Below are 16,162 nucleotides of genomic sequence, written 5' to 3'. Positions count from 1 at the left end.
GAAAGTTTTGAAGCTCCGAAAATACCTTTTCCTTTCCACCTAACACAACCAAATTGTGCTATTCTGCAGTGTACAACACAGTCTTCTGCTCTCAGTTCAACTCATCTTATCTGTTTGTAGGAGAACCCTAGGAAATTAGAGGCAGATGTGGTGATGTCAGCTCATGTCTGTGACTCTAAAGTCTACGAGGCTGTGGTGCGAGAGCAGGGCCAAAGTTTGTGGGAAATTTGAACACAGCCCACGGCGCAAACAGCTGATGCAGCAGAAAGGTCTGTAATCAGCGTTCAAACCAATTCTTGTGACCATAGATGTTGAGGTCACTGCTGCAAAAAGCCAATAAATTCCTCCGTTTACAAGAGAATGAAAGGAAAACTGATCTACGTCATTAGCCATTAAAAGTTTGTTGGTTGGCAGCCTGATGGGTTTGCTTTCCGAGAAGGGTTAGGAGGGTGTGATTGTAACACACATGCATGTAAAGACGGCATATGGACACGAATATTCCACTCCCTGCAGCCGCCACCTTCTCTTGTCACTCCTCTAAAGTTACCGATCATAGACCACATCACTAAACATCTCCATGGCAACACTCACCTCCCATGTTTCTGTGGGTTTCTGTGATCCCTTACCAGACTTTATTAAAAGTCTCAGCTCACAGCATGTTGATCTTGATGATGCATGTGTCACAGGGAGCAACTTGATCAGAGTTTGCTGACTCGCTTTCATCCAAAAGTTCAAAGGAAATGTTAAAAAGACATCCAAGGAAATACAGTATGTACACGAGAGGGACAACCCTATGAGAATTTAGCATTCAGGGTTTAGGATGTATTTTCTGTTAGTGCCTCCACTGCTGACAAAATGGTAACAGAATTAATAAATGTAATGAATTACAATACAATAGAAAGTAAATATAAGCTTATAACATGTGACACCAGCATTGGTGTCACTTACTTTAGCTGTTATTTTGCAGTATTTTTGGTTCAAGATGTGTTAGGGACACTCTGAGCCTCCTCTAAGCCCAATTTTTGCTTTCCTTATTACAAAAAACAAATATAAATTGAGTGTCTCTGTGTGTAATACATTGAAAGAACTGACGAACTGAAAAACCAACACCTATCTGATGCATAAAACTAGATTGTTAGTTTAAACTTGATTAATTCAATGTGTAAAAAATAGATACGCAAGTAATTCCATTCAAAAATCATTTTTTACTGTACTGTGTATCACACATTAGGGTTGCACAGTTGTTTTGCTTCCACTAGGTGGCACAGCTGCATCAAAGGGGGTGCATGCAGTGCTGGAGACAAAGGGCTGCAAATGACAAAAGAGGACATTGATGGAATGGAAACAACAGTTTATTTCCTCTTTAATCCTTTGAAAATTTAGTATACTGACAGTTCCGTGGCCATGCTTTCTACTTGGGGTTATCAGTGTATTCGGTATATCAAAGGTTTTATAATAGAGAAAGCATGCACATTAAAAATCATACAATATTTTTTCCGTTCATTCTGAACAAACTGGGATTACTGTGTGAAGCTTGTAGTCTGAGAACATTACATAAAAATAAGGCAAAGGTCAAAAAACAATTTACTCCAGTCCTATATACGGAGAAAGGATTACTGTACTATTGTATTTCATGATAGTAACAAAAACAACAGACAACAGATTACTTGACACTGGCGAACAGGATGACATAATCCTGCTTGAAACTGGTGATTATAATTGTCATTCAGTTTGAAAATAAAAATAATACTATGATGTGCATTTTGGGTCCGTGTACGGATCTGGTAATTGGATTTTCCGTTCTGAAACGGGTATTGAAAAACACAAAACGAGTGGTTATTTGATTTTCGTTTTAAAATACAAAAATTAAAATTGAAATACAAGGCGGTTTTCCTTTTCGTGATCAAAAAGGGATATACGATTTTTTTTTAAATGCTTTGATTTTCGTTTTATATTTAGAATAACAAGAAAGTAAAATCAGTAAGAGACAGAAACGAAAAAAGGTCAGTTTTGTCATTTTCTGAGACCGGAAGTGGTCATTAGCAAGTGTGGAGCCAAACGACAACAAGATTCTCAGAGGGCGGAGCCAGAGAGCAGTGATTGGTCAGACCATAGATAATATAGAAGACAGCGTGCTAGCGTGTCTAGTCTATGTATATCTATGGTCGGCACGTCTGGTAGCATCTCTGGCTAGTGATGGCGAGATGAAGCTTCATGAAGCATTGATGCTTTCCATCCAATTGTTTCACTCGTGGTTCGAAGCTTCATGGTGCTTCATTTACTCTACTGCGCCATCAACTGGACAAATAAAAGTAAAACAGGCAGAGCGCCTATAATGACACGAGCTCTGCTATGTGAAGCTTTGAATTGTGCTTAAATGATAATGCCAATAAACAAGTAATATACTTCATATAGTGTCTGCTTTTCCTGATAGCACGGACAGAGGGGGAAATGGAAACAAATTGAAGAGATTTCAGATTTGTAGCTTGACTGCTTGATTGATGTCAGGTTCTGGCTTTCTGTAAAGTGCTTAGATATTTTTAATTGTAATAAGGGCTATATAAATAAAATTCATTGTGCTTTTGCTACTTGTTGTTTTGTGACTGTGCGTGTGGTACCAGTGACAATCTGTAAAACAAAAGTAGGGACAACATTTTATTTGTTTTTATTCAAAAATATAAATTTTTCCACAGTGCTGGGATTCAGGCGGCTTCTTTTTTTAGACAATATTTCTCTAGCTCCTTGGAACACAACAGACAACCTTTTAAAATACCAGAAAAAGAAGAAATTAGAACAAGCGGTGTGTGGTGTTGTCACAGTTATTCATATTACACTTCACTTGTTATGTGCCTACTTTATTAAGAGAAATCAGGTCAAAGTGTTCCCAGACAGGGGAGAATCTTCTCTTTCTGGCTGGTTCTATAAAAAAAAGAGTCTCAAACCGATTGAATGCAAAGATACAGCAAGTAAAAATCCAACAAATGTGAACGGGGAATCTATTGTGTTTCACTGCCCGTCAAACCTGCGAACCACTTCCTGAACCAGTCACGTGGTCCGACCTGCTTGCGAGGCTTTGAACGTCATCATTTTGGCTCCTCCCCTAAATGAAGCAAGCCTCGATACGCGCTTCGTGGACACGCCCCCCCCCCCCCCCGGTTCATTACTCGGCACACGCTTCGAAGCCTCGGCACCTCTCGTAACATCACCATCTCTGGCTGCTATTGACCTTGTTTTTGGAGTAAAACACGGTAAGAAGATAAATACTTCTAACCTGTAGCGTTATTTTGTTGTACGTTGAGTCAGCTACTTGTGAAGGGTTGTGTTTTGTTGTGTTTGAGCAGTTGGTCTGGACGCGTTAGCTAGCTAAGCGGCTAAGATAGCTAGCGGGCTAATTAACACAGGTGGCTAACTTACCGCTGAACACCTGTGTTAGTTGCCGCTGCAGCTGTCCGTCATTATCAGAGTGAACTTCTCAACCTGTATTTCTCTGCTGTGTATTTTAGCTTTTAAAAAAGTTATTTTACTTTAAGGTTAACTGAAACCCGTTCAGCTGCACTGAAGTTTAACATTCACCTGGTTTGAATTAAACTGCGCTTAACTTAACATTGCACAACATTACATCTCTGAATCTCCATAATTTCATTAAATTCCTTCTCTCTTCCACTGCTCAAGTTCAATCCAATATATAAAATGACATTAATAATGAATAAACTAACAACCAGCCATTGTATTTATTTATTACTGCATGTATTTGTAGTAAAACATGAGTTGAAACATCCTACTTTTGGATCTAGAACTGCACAAGCCGTTCATTTTCAGTCACTTGACGAGTTAAAATCCCCTTTTTATGTGAGGTTGAAGCAGAAAGTCTGAGTTAACAAAGAAAGTTCTTTATAATTTGCGATACCTGTTATCTCTGACTGAGGCTTTAGTTTTTGTTGAGCTGATTTACACGTAGAAACTTTGTTCAGGAAAATTTCTCAGTAGCTCAGAGGACAGGCTGCTTTTTACACAACCTTGTAAGAGAATGTCTGTCAATGCTTTCAGCAGAATTTAAAAGCACAACACTTTCTAAACAGATATTTTGAGGCTGTGAGGTTGAACGTTTGAGAGTATATCAGTGTGGTTGTTTGTGGTCTTTCTGTTTCTAGATTGAAGCTGAATTAGTGAGGATGACTCCTGCTCCTGTCATCTCTAAGCTCCTCACACATCTTTACCTGCACATGAGGAAAATCACTCCTGTAGAATGCAGGTATGTTTGTCATTATTATAAAAAGATGTTGTCTGGTGACCTGTCAGAAACCCATTATACAGAGTCAGCCAAAATAATGTTTACACACATCAGGAAAAGAAAAACTTGCATAAATATTTCAATACCAAATTTATTCAGACATCACGAGATTAATAAAAGTTATCTTTGGCCTCTACAATTACAAGAGGTGCTCAAAGTGGTGGCCACTGGCTTCCAGACATTTCTGTTGTGTTGTAGACGTCACTTGTTGACATCGTACAACAGGACACAGAGTTATCGTGATTTGATCGAACTTAGAAAGAGGAATCTATATGTGTAGAAGTACTTATACAAATGAAATATTTATAAAAGTTTTTCTTTTCCCGATGTGTCTACATTATTTTGGCTGACTCTGACTCTGTGAACTTAATGAGAACAAAACTGTCATTTAATTGTTTCTCTTAAAACTTCTTTAGTGAAAACCAGCTGGTGTTCTGCTTTGAAACAAACTGCTGTTGAGGTCTGTGTTTTTAGGTTTAACCCCACAGTTTCTGAATGAACTGATAATTGTTTTTTTTTTTTCCCTGATCAATGTGGACGATATAATTGATGGTAACATTTACTGATCATATAATCAGCATGACAATATAACAGTATAACATTCTGACCACCTGACTAATACTGTGTTGGTCCCTTTATGCTGCTAAAACTCCTCTGACTCAGTGGTTCATCAGAACCTCTGGGGATGTCCTGTGGATTCTGTGGATCCTGTGGGCTGCAGGGTGGGTCCTACCTAGACCAGGCTGAACCTGGACCATCCCACAGATGCTCCATCAGATCTGGATGTGGGGAGTGTGGAACCCAGGTGAACAGCTTAGCTCTGTCGTGTTCCTCGGACCACTCCTGTAGTAGCAGTTTTAGTTTGTCCTGCTGAGGGTGGCAGCTGGCATCAAGGACTGCTGTTGCCATGGAGACTAGGGGGTTGTTTGTCCTGCAGTGTTTAGGTGGTGGTACATGTCAAACATCCACATGAACGTCAAGGTTTCCCAGCAGAACGTTACATTAGAACAAGATGATGGATGTTGTTCTCTTCAGCTGTCAGTGGTCAGAATGTTGTGGCTGATTGGTGGATCTGTCTGCCTTTACTCTGACATCCAGAGTTATACAAAAGTGTAGTATGTGTGCAGTGCAGAAGAGATTTACTTTATTATATACTTTTTTTTTTTTTTTTAAGGGAGAGCATTTTTTTTAATCCACCTGAAGAAGACCTAATCTTTCCCTTCAAAGGATAGTTAATTGTTACTACGGCTTCCATAGTTGTCCCATCAGAGAAAATCATATCCATATACAGATTTTTATTAATTCCAGGGCTGGTTCAGTAAAGATTATAATAATAACTACATCAGCTAATTCTTGGTCGCAGTTGGAATTTTGCAGCCTGAGAGATGGTTGAGAAGGTTTGCAGTTCTTGTTTTAGCAAAATATGTTATAATAGAAGATCTTTATTGTGATTGTGCATGAAATTATCTGCAAACCAGCAAAGTGTATCAGTCTGAGGTATCTAAAAGTAAATAAGTAAAGAAAAATGCTTCTAAAGCCAATAATAAACAGAATATTTTGAGGGAATATTCTACAAAGGAAAGAAAAGCTCCATTCTCACTCCTCTCAGGATAAACTGTCATTAAAATTGACTTTAAATTTAGCTTCAACACGAGATAAAAACATTTACTTTCATTAGTGATATTGTCAAGCTTTAATAAAGTTCATGCTACTTTTATAAAATGATGAAAGTGAATAAATTGTATTTCTGTGATCTGTGTTTGATTTCTATCTTTTCTCCTGTCATCCAGATGTTCAGAGGGAGCTGATGCCACATCTGGTCCAGCTGATGGAAGGTCTTGAAGTTCTCTGACTGGCCTCGACTGAAGATGGTCGTGTCACTGGATTTAAGGTTCAGATGCTCAGTAACAAACTCCACCAATGTGCTAACAGGGAAGCTTTAGGTTTATTAAATGTTGCTATGAAGGTATCACTGTTTTTCTTTGTGAATGCAATGTGCTACAACTGAAACTTGAATTAGAACTTAGAAGTAAATCCTTCCATCTGAAAGGATTTAGTTGCATTAATAACCTCATAACATTCTAATTTTTATTCCAGTCTTAGTTGGAAATAGAATCTCTGTATTGATTCAGGTAAAAACTGAACTTCACAGCATGTTGAAGCAAAACAACCAGATGAAAACTGTGATGGTGTTGGATTGTCAGACCGTAATGTTGCAGCTCAAAGCAGCTTTTCTATCTCAGTTCATTCTGACATTCGGCTATGAATCAACACAGCAGATGGTGATCTATGCTGTGGAAGTCTCACATCTCCTGATTTAATGGAGCTGCTTTGCACTTTTTACACTGTTTATTCACCAACACTTTATTTAATAAAAGTCCCATCTAGTTTTTATGAGGAATGTGATGTTTTAATTTCTCTGTGAATAACTGCAGTCTAATGCAACAGCTGGAGTTGTAACATCTGTCCTGATATTGATCATGAAGTATTGATCAGAATACTTATGGTTAGCAGTCATCCCTGAAGTTTTACATTAAAATCTTTACTTGTGTTGTGAACTTTGGTAAGAAGCAGAAATGTTAGCGTTGCCATGGATACATGAGTGTTAAATTCTGTCCATGTTTCCATTTTGGGAAATGCAGTCCAGTTCCAGAATGTGGAGGAATTTAGTCTCACAATCACAGACAACAAATATTATCTGAAAGTCGGGTTATTGTTGTTTATCAGCACAATACAAAAAAGATTAATGTTAGAAATATTCCAGTTAAGACTCTAGAATATCATGATTTATGTAAATTTACCTCAATAATATGAATTGAAGATTGTACAGTGATATTTATTATTTAAGTTTAGCTGATTAAAGTTTATGACTCTGCACTAAAATATTATTTAAATTGACATCATTATTATAATATTTAGGGTCAGACCCTACAGTATTGAGATTAAGAAATCAAATATTCTATAAATGTAAATACACTGAACTCATTTGGATCTATTTAAGTGAGACTCTACAATATTATTTGACACAAATCTATCTAAATCAAAATTTTAATAATTTCCACGCCAAACATTTACTGGACTGATTTAAATATTAAAATCACTCCTTTCTAATCCTCTGCTGTACGTTCAGACCTGAGGCCTTAAATAGAAACGCACAAGTATCTGATTGAAGGAACTTCTGCAGAGTCCTGGTTCCAGAACATGATGATAGAATTATAGACAAACTTTAACAAAAGCTGCCTGAGAGTTTACAGGTTTTTATGTTGGATTTCTTCAGTAATTTAATGAGCGTTATCAGCAATAATCAAGTGTTCATTTGATGAACTTCATTTCCTAAAACATCCAGAATTGGAGCTCATATCTTTGGCAGCTGTAAAGTTTCTGCTCCTTCAAAGTTCACAACACAATGAATGAATTCCTAAAACACTCTCAATGCTGGAGAGCGTTTGTGATGCTGAAGCAGTGATCAGTTTTTCTGTTTCTTCTCTGGAGATGCACAATGAGGGACGTCTGCAGCGACTGAGAAAGAGTCTCACCACATCCTGACATGAGGAAAAAGACTTTATTGAAGACTACAATGAGAAAAACTATCAGACAGCAGACGGCATGCATTCAAGGTGAGCTCTGAACATTTGATCTGGAACAGGAATTCAATAACGGCAGCATGAGCTTCATTTCAGTCTGTAGCTGCTGAATTCATGGATGAATCATCTGGCACTAGAGAAGAAGACCATCAAACATCCACGTCAGCTGATGGAGGTCCAAGAGTCTCACCCAACAAACAACCTACAGAGTGAAGACCTCGAATCTGATTGGATGGCCTCCTATTCAGCCACATGTGTGAACAAATGCCTCTAAGCTGATTTGTTTTCTAAAATAAATCTAGTTTGAGTCCTAATCTATGCCTGTGTTTGCTTCTTTACACCACTGTTAACAGTTTAGGCTGTTAGATTGTTCCAGGTAAGACAAGTACAAGATTCTTCAGAGCCGTTCTACCAGGAGCCTGACAGGAAGAACTCCAACAGCTACTGAATGTTCCTGTGGTCCCTTCAAGGCTACAGGAGGAGCCCTACGAGGACGAGCCGGTCCAGCTGATGGTGGCCAGTCGCTGCAGTTCAAAGCCAACACCGACTACGTGGACTTCTAGTGGACCACATGGAGGCCTTCAAACCGGACCAACAAGTTCACCGACTCCCCGACTCGTGGGTCTGAGGACGCCACCGAGCCTCGGTCCAGCTGGCCTCCTGTCTGTGGGTGTTTGAGTGCTGAGAGGTTTGTGGATGCATGTGAACGTGTCTGTGTTGAAACAGCAGCTTTGGACTCACTAACGCCGGGAAAAACCAAGAGCTCCTTTATTTGTGACTTCCACTAAAAAAAACTGATGAAAATAGGTTTGCCAGGGTTCTGACTGATAACAGATTATTAAATAATGAAAATAATCATTTAAATATTCCTTTAAACAATCCTTTTACGTCTACATTTCCTTTACACTGACTTCTTGGTATATGTACAAGTATTTTGGGTGGAATATACCATTAAGCCCAATGTTCAAGGGTTCTTCTGGGAATATACCATTAAACCAACCTTTTAGGTAAATGTTCCAGGATGTTGGGTAGAATATACCATCAGATCAACCTTTTAGGTCTACATTGGAAGATTTTAGAGTAGAATATTACTCCAAACCATCCTTTAGGTCTACATTTAAGGTGTAATACTCCTTTACACCAAGATTTTTTGGTCTACATTGAAGGATTTTAGGTGGAATATTCCTTTGAACGAACTTTTAAAGTTTATGTTCAAGGATGTTGGGTGGAATATACCATCAGACCAACCTCCAAGGTCTACAGTAGTGAATTTTAGGTGGAATATACCATGAAACTCACCTTTTAGGTCTACATTGGAGGATTTTAGGTGGAATTTTCTTCCAAACCGTCTTTTAGTCTACATTTAAGGATGTTTAGGATGGTATATTCTTCCAAACCAACTTCTCAGGTCTACATTTCAGGTGGAATATTCCTCCATACTAACTTTTTTGGTTTACATTGAAGGATTTTTTTCTAAACCACCCTTTGGGGTCTATATTTGAGGTTTTAGGTGGAGTGTTCCTTTTAGCCCCTCCGGTCTCTTTGAGGATTCTGGATGGAATACTCGGTTAAAGCAACATTTTAGGTGCATGTCCAAGGATTTTTGGTGGAATGTTCCTTTAAGGTGGATGTGTGAGGACCTTGGAGGTGGAATACTTCCTGAAACCAACCTTTTAGGTCAACATTCAAAGATTTAAGGGGGAATATTCCTTTAAACCAACCTCAATTTCATGTTTTGATCATTATCAAGTGAGAAACCTCAATCCAGACTCATAATGATGTTTGAGATTTATGCTGCTGTTATTTGTTTAGTCCAGACTAAATGACAGAAATCCACAACTGTAATTTATTTCAGGACTCGGTTATTAAATGTCAAAACAATCCATGTGACTCTAAAAACTCAACAGCTTTACAAACTCTAAGATTAAACTCTCCACAAGGATCCAAAATAAGTTGAACTTCTACATGAGAGCTTTAATTATTCTTCATCTACTTCCTGAAAAGTTTGGTCAATAAAAAAGACAAAAACTAATATTTTCAGCTGAACTAAAGACAGACTTTGTGATTTTTCTGCTCACATGTGTTGTTGTAAACTTACTATTTCAAATAAATATCCTCCTAACCCCCTGAAAACCAGCGTTTGTCCTGTTTTTGTGTTGCTCCTTGGCGACCCTAGACAGCCGGGTGGTAATGTTTTTTGAGCAACACACCATACTATGACGTTTTTACAATGAGGGTTCTACTATGGAACCAGTTTGACATGTTCAGGTGTTCTTTGTGTGAAAACTCAGAGATTTCAGGTAGCAGAAGGTGGTTTTCAACTTTCTTTATTAACTTTCTGCCTCAATTTTAAACTAAATTTACTTCACTAACCCAGCCCTCTGGACTTCCAGTAAGCTGTGTTCCTATTGGCTGTCCAGGTGGCTGCTAGGCGTTATCAGGAACACCTGAGCAGCTCAGTCTCTTCCTGCTTTATTTAGCTGCAGCCAAACATTTCCTCTGCTTCTCTTCACCACTGAGCTGTGTTTGGCTCCATTGCTTCAGTTTGTTCTTTAGGCGTTGGCTTGCAGCTTCCAGCAGTAAAATCGTCTTTAATGTGTTTCTTGGTGTGTTTTAGGGCTTTGTACTGGATAGTTGTCTTGGTAAATGTGGTTCTTTAGCCACAGTTAGCACATGGTGCTAATGTGTGCAGTGATTAGTGGATTTGGTGCAGCTGAGTTGTGTCTTTATCTTGGCTGTAGTGAGTCTTCAGAGGTTTTTGGTCAGACACATTCTGTATTCTTGTTTATGAACCAACGTTGGTTGTCCAGAAGGTAAGAGTTCCTGTCCTGATTCTCTGTTCTCAGAGGTTCTCTGGTAGGCTGCAGGAGACTTTAGCGTTTGGCTTGTGCTAGTTTGGTTTTTGTACGGTTTCATTTGGACGACTATCTTGAGGCCCCTCCATGTGGTTTAGTGAGGTTTTCTGGAACAGTTCTACAAAGCAACCTGCAGCAGAAGAGACTTTGAGAGTTTTTAGAAAGTTCTGGAGACCAGACTGTAGAGCAGCAGAAACATTTGTCAACAGTTTGAGCAGGAGAAGGTGAGCTTCAGAGTAGAAATGAGACAGAAACCTTCTTGACCCGTGTGGTGAGGTCCTGTACCAAGAGTTTGAGCAGGTTGTGAAGAGTCTGTAGTTCTTTTGTCTGAAAGCACAAGAAGAGTCGACTCATTAAAGGAGAAAACAGGAGATATTGTTGGTTCTTCTGTCGCTCTGCAGTTTCCAGTTTCCTTAGACTGAATATCAAGTTTATATTTTAAATGATTTACCATGTGAGCCCAAGAAGACTTCAATAAACTCCCTCCATCCCCTGGACACATACTTTATTATTATTATTATTTTTTAAAAATGTTTCTGAGTTTTAATCATAGTTTTAGCATAGTTTTTTCTCTTTGCTTGTTTAGTTTTGTCATCTGTGTGAAAGGTGCTAAACAAATAAAGTTGAATTGATAAACTGAATAATTGACTAACTCATGATTGTGACAACAGAAGTATTTTCGTTGTGATTTAAGGGTTTGTTTTATTCTTAAGGTTGGGGTTAAAATCTTGACAGAAATAAAGATTAAAGAAATAAACTACATTTAAGAAAGCAATTAAATCAAAGGAAAAAAATTAATACAATAAAACTTTTAAAAAGGAAATTAAATATTAAATACAATTAAATGATATTAAACAGACAAAATATTTAATTAGATAATTAAACAGAAGATACAAAACATGTAATTATGAAATTAAACAAAAATTTTTTAACAAAACTATTAAACATTAAAGATGAAATATTTTAGATAATTAAACATTTAAAAATACAATTAAACAAGAAGAATATTATACATTTTTAAAAAAATACAAAACATTTAATTAGATTATTAAACCTTTAAAAAGACAAAACGTTTAATTAAAACATTAAATGTTTAATTAGACAATAAAACTTTAAATAGGAATTGAACAGAAAATACAATGAAGCATTTAAAAAGAAAATTAAACATTAAAAGGTGGTAAAACATTTAAAAAGGAAAACCTTCACAAAGATTTAATCGAAAAATTAAACACTGGGAAAGAAAAGGAAATTTTTCAAACAAGCCGATAAAACATTTGAAAAAACAACAAACATTAAAAAGACAAAACATTTGGAAATCAAATCAGACATTAGAAAAGAATAAAAGGTGAGAAAAGAGCAAAACTAAACATTTAAGAAGAATCAAACTATAGACAAAAGATTTGAAAAGACACCAGTTAGACTTTAGAAGATCAAATTAAACAGAAGAGACAATAAAACGATAAAAAAGAGCAAAAACAGATCAAGGTCTTAAAGTGATTTCTAGTCTGAAATGAAAACCTCAAGTTGTTTCTTCAAACATTTCCTCTTTCTATGTTCTTGGTTTGATTGTGGACAGATTTACTAAGAACTCATTTCAGAAAACTGCTTTCCAGATAAGGTCTACTAGTAGTTGAAGGCATCGATCAAACTAATGTTACCTTCTGATCTCCACAAACTTTACTGTTCAGTGAAAAGAATCAAAGTTTGTTGAGGACTTCTAAAAAACCCACAGGTGAAGGTCTGAGAAGAACTCAGATGGATGGTCTAAATGTGAAATCAAGACTCATGGTCACAAGTTTTAAGGCTTCTGTTAACCAGAAAGTTCAAACTAACAGAGAAGTACTGAGAAACTTTTAAAACTTCAGTCCTCAGAGTGTCTGAAGGTTCAAACTAACAGAGAACTACTCAAGAACTTTTAGGTTTTCAGTCCTCAGACTGTCTAAAGGTTCAAACTAACAGAGAAGTACTGAGAAACTTAGAAGATTTCAGTCCTCAGACTGTCTGAAGGTTCAAACTAACAGAGAACTACTGTGGGACTTAGAAAATTTCAGCCCTCAGACTGTCTGAAGGTTCAAACTAACAGAGAACTACTGTGGGACTTAGAAAATTTCAGCCCTCAGACTGTGTGAAAGCTCAGGTCCTGAGGACTCGGGAGGTGTGGAGGCTTTGGAAAGTCTTGGAACTGAGGGTTCAACCCTCCAACACAAAGGCGGAAGTCCAACCTCCTGAGAAAAACGGTCGAGTCGAGACTCGAGTTAAAAAAAAACTCGAAAACGACAAAAAATAGATGATAAATGCGCAAAAAAAAGAAGAATTAGTATCTGAGCGAATAGCTCAGGGGATAAGAAGACGGACTACCAAGCAGAAGGTCGCAGGTTCAAGACCCACCGATGGCAGTTTTCTTTCTTTGTCTTTGTCAGAATTTTGATGAAAATTTAAGAAGTGTCTGGTCTTGAACCTGCGACCTGCAGCTCCATAGGCAAATCCTTAACTCACTGAGCTACAGATCAGATAAAAAGAAATAAATTCGTCGTCCCTTTGGCATCGTAGTTGCTGAAGTCACCACATGGGTGGAGCCAAGGCGGAGTCTGGGTGGAGTCAGGGCGGAGAGTAGGCGGGGAGGTGGGTGGCGGCCTCCCCCCTCTACTCCCCCACCTCCCCCCACCACCCACCACACCTTCCCCCGCCCCACGAGTTCTTCGAGTCTCGATGAGTTCCTCGAGTCTCGACAGGTTTTCCCCAGTTTCTGGAGTTTCCACCAGGTCCGAGGCAGAACAAGTTGTCATGAAGAGGTGTTGATGTCGGCCAGGATGGACTGACTTTTTACAGCCACTAGAAGGAAGACCACTAGAAGAGCAGGTCTTTAACCACCATCCATAAAATCGCTCCAGAGAAATGAAGGGAGGTCAACTTTTATCAACCTCCATCCACATGTTCAACTTCATATCTTTACTTGGACATTTTTAGCACCACAAACCTTTAGTATCACACTTTATTACTGTTTATTAGGACTTTTATGGAATCCACCAGCAGATTTACTTTTTGTTGACAAATTTTATTCTTGTCATCGTGTGACTGCAGTATTTAAAACTCTTCCTTCTATTTGACCTCATTTATTAGTTTTAGTGGAGAAAGTTATTTTAATTGTCCATTAGTGTCTTAAAAACCAAATAATAAATTGGATTAGTCAAGAGCTTTAAATTTCTTACTTTGTCATATTTTAAATATGACAAAAAAAATATAAGGTGTTTTGAGACAATTTGACCTGTAATTGGCGTTATATGAATAAAATTGAATTCAAATTGTATGTATCTTGTAATGTTGGAGTAATTCAGCCATATATGTTGGAAAACACATTTTCTTTGTCCATTAATCTGTTGATTGTTTTCTCCACTAATTAATTTCTTGTTTTGGTTTATAAAATGTCAAACCCAAATATATTCAGTTTATTGCCATAAAAACCAAAAAGATTTACATTCATGATGCAGGAATCAGGCAGTTTTTCACTTTTTATCTTAGTTTAGTCAGAAAGATAGTTGATAATGTGTGAATTGTTGTAGCTTGTGAGCCGTAAAAGGTTTTAATCTTTGGGGCCGAGTGTCAGAAAACATTTAGAAACCAACATCAACAAAACACTCAACATAGATTTGAACATCATTAAAGGGAAATCCAACTTTTGCATGACGTCTAATTAAAGGACATTTATTTCCAACGTAAATGTGTGATATTCATCCTCTGGAGCTTTCTCTTCACATCGTCTTCCACCTGGACTGGTTTGGTCGGGAGTACGTGCAAGAAACATTTGAAAAACTGCACTTTAACATCAATGAATGACACTGAAGTTTAATCTCTATATAAATGAGACTGAGTCTGGATGTGCTGCTCTGTCATTAACTCCTAAGTTTAGGGAAAGTTCAAACTAAAGAGGACAGTTCAGACAAGACTTGAGAATGAGCTGATTTTGAACAAACATCTCAGACTTTCTGAGCTTCAGCACCACTAGCAAGATATTTTAACAACAAGCAACTCAAGAGATCCAGAAGTTGGAGAGAGTTAGCTTTAGCTGAGCCAAAGAACATGAGACGCTAACCTAGCAAACATTTCAGACTTTTCTCTGTGAATTCTGAGAAATAATTTCCTATTTAATGACAGAGCTACACATCTTAACTCAGTCTCATTAAAACAGACTCTAATTCAGTGTCATCCATCCATATTAAAGTGCAGTTACCCAAAATGTTTGTTGCATGAGCTCCAACAAAACCTGTCCAGGTAGAAGGCCACTTTGACAAACAGGAAGTGGACGATTCCAAGCAGATTTATAGAAGGGGGAACCGGACTGTACTAAGTGTGGTCGAGTATAGAGGGGTGTTTTGTGGGTTTTTAAGGCTGATAATGATTATTAGTGAGACATTTGGAGTAGATATTCATTTGCAGTAAATGAAAGTAGTTAAAATCTTGGAGTTAAACTTAGAAGAACACAAACAGGAAACTTTGTTGATACGTTTTTGTTTTGTTTACAGATGTTAAGTTAAAGGAGTTTTATTCGTGACGTATAACCAATCAAATCACTCCAGAAGACAGAGCGACCACAGGTAGATTAAGGTTCAGAGCCAAAGTAGCACCATTTTTAAATGTATTTATTACCGTAAATCAGTAAAAAATAAAATACTGATAATCAGTAAATCAGTCAGCCCACAATTACTACAATTCTACAATGTATGTCTCTTTCCCTTTGACTTGTTATTTGTACAATATTTGATGTATATGATGGTGTTTTTTTCATACCAAAGGCTCTACTATGATGTTTTCTAAGAGACATACGATGCTACTCTGTGTGTTGTGGCCCTGGGCCACTGCACTCCTCCTCTGTTGTTTCTGGATTGTACTCAGCTGCATGCCCTTCGTCCACCCGGCCTCCGTTGACTCGTCCCGCCTGCCGTCTCTGGAGCTGAAGCTGGATTTGGAACAGGCCAAAGTACAGTCCAATCACGATGCCAGCTGCCTCTCAAAAGGCTCCTTCATCTGGCAGGTGGTTGCACTTCTTCTGAGGGGAAGCTGAGCTGGCCCCGCAGAACTTTGGACATGTGTTCCAGTGGTTGGTGGATGTATAGGGAGATAGAGAGGGACCTTTGACTTGTTCAGAAAGGAAAACAGGGAACCCATTGGTAGTTTTAGTTTAGGGTGCTACTGTGGTGTGTTTTTGGGTTTTAAGAGGTGAAACAGGAAGAGTTTTTTTTCGTATTGATTATCTTTTACTTTGTTCCTGGTTGAATGCCCCATCAATGTCAACATGAAGTTCACTTTTTAGTTCTGTTTATTTATTTTTATTTTACTAACACCCATTTGTTTTTAACCCCCTCACCATGTTGTGTTGTTGTAAACTTCCTCTTTCAAATAAATACTCGTCTAACCCTCTTAAACCAGCGTTTGGA

General features: G+C 37.8%; 1 long non-coding RNA gene across 1 annotated transcript; it reads right to left on the bottom strand.

The window, feature by feature from the left end:
• Window positions 1-7,839: 7,839 nt before the first annotated feature.
• LOC129349202 (uncharacterized) lies at window positions 7,840-15,830 on the bottom strand. The gene is made up of 2 exons (XR_008602101.1): window positions 15,516-15,830; window positions 7,840-11,057 (listed from the first exon to the last, which is right to left on the bottom strand). It is a non-coding gene; the product is annotated as an uncharacterized LOC129349202 (long non-coding RNA).
• Window positions 15,831-16,162: the final 332 nt, after the last annotated feature.

This window comes from Amphiprion ocellaris, chromosome 6 (genome assembly GCF_022539595.1).
Source record: "Amphiprion ocellaris isolate individual 3 ecotype Okinawa chromosome 6, ASM2253959v1, whole genome shotgun sequence".
In the NCBI taxonomy this organism is placed as follows: Eukaryota; Metazoa; Chordata; class Actinopteri; family Pomacentridae; genus Amphiprion; species Amphiprion ocellaris.
This window is presented reverse-complemented; position numbering and strand designations above follow the sequence as displayed.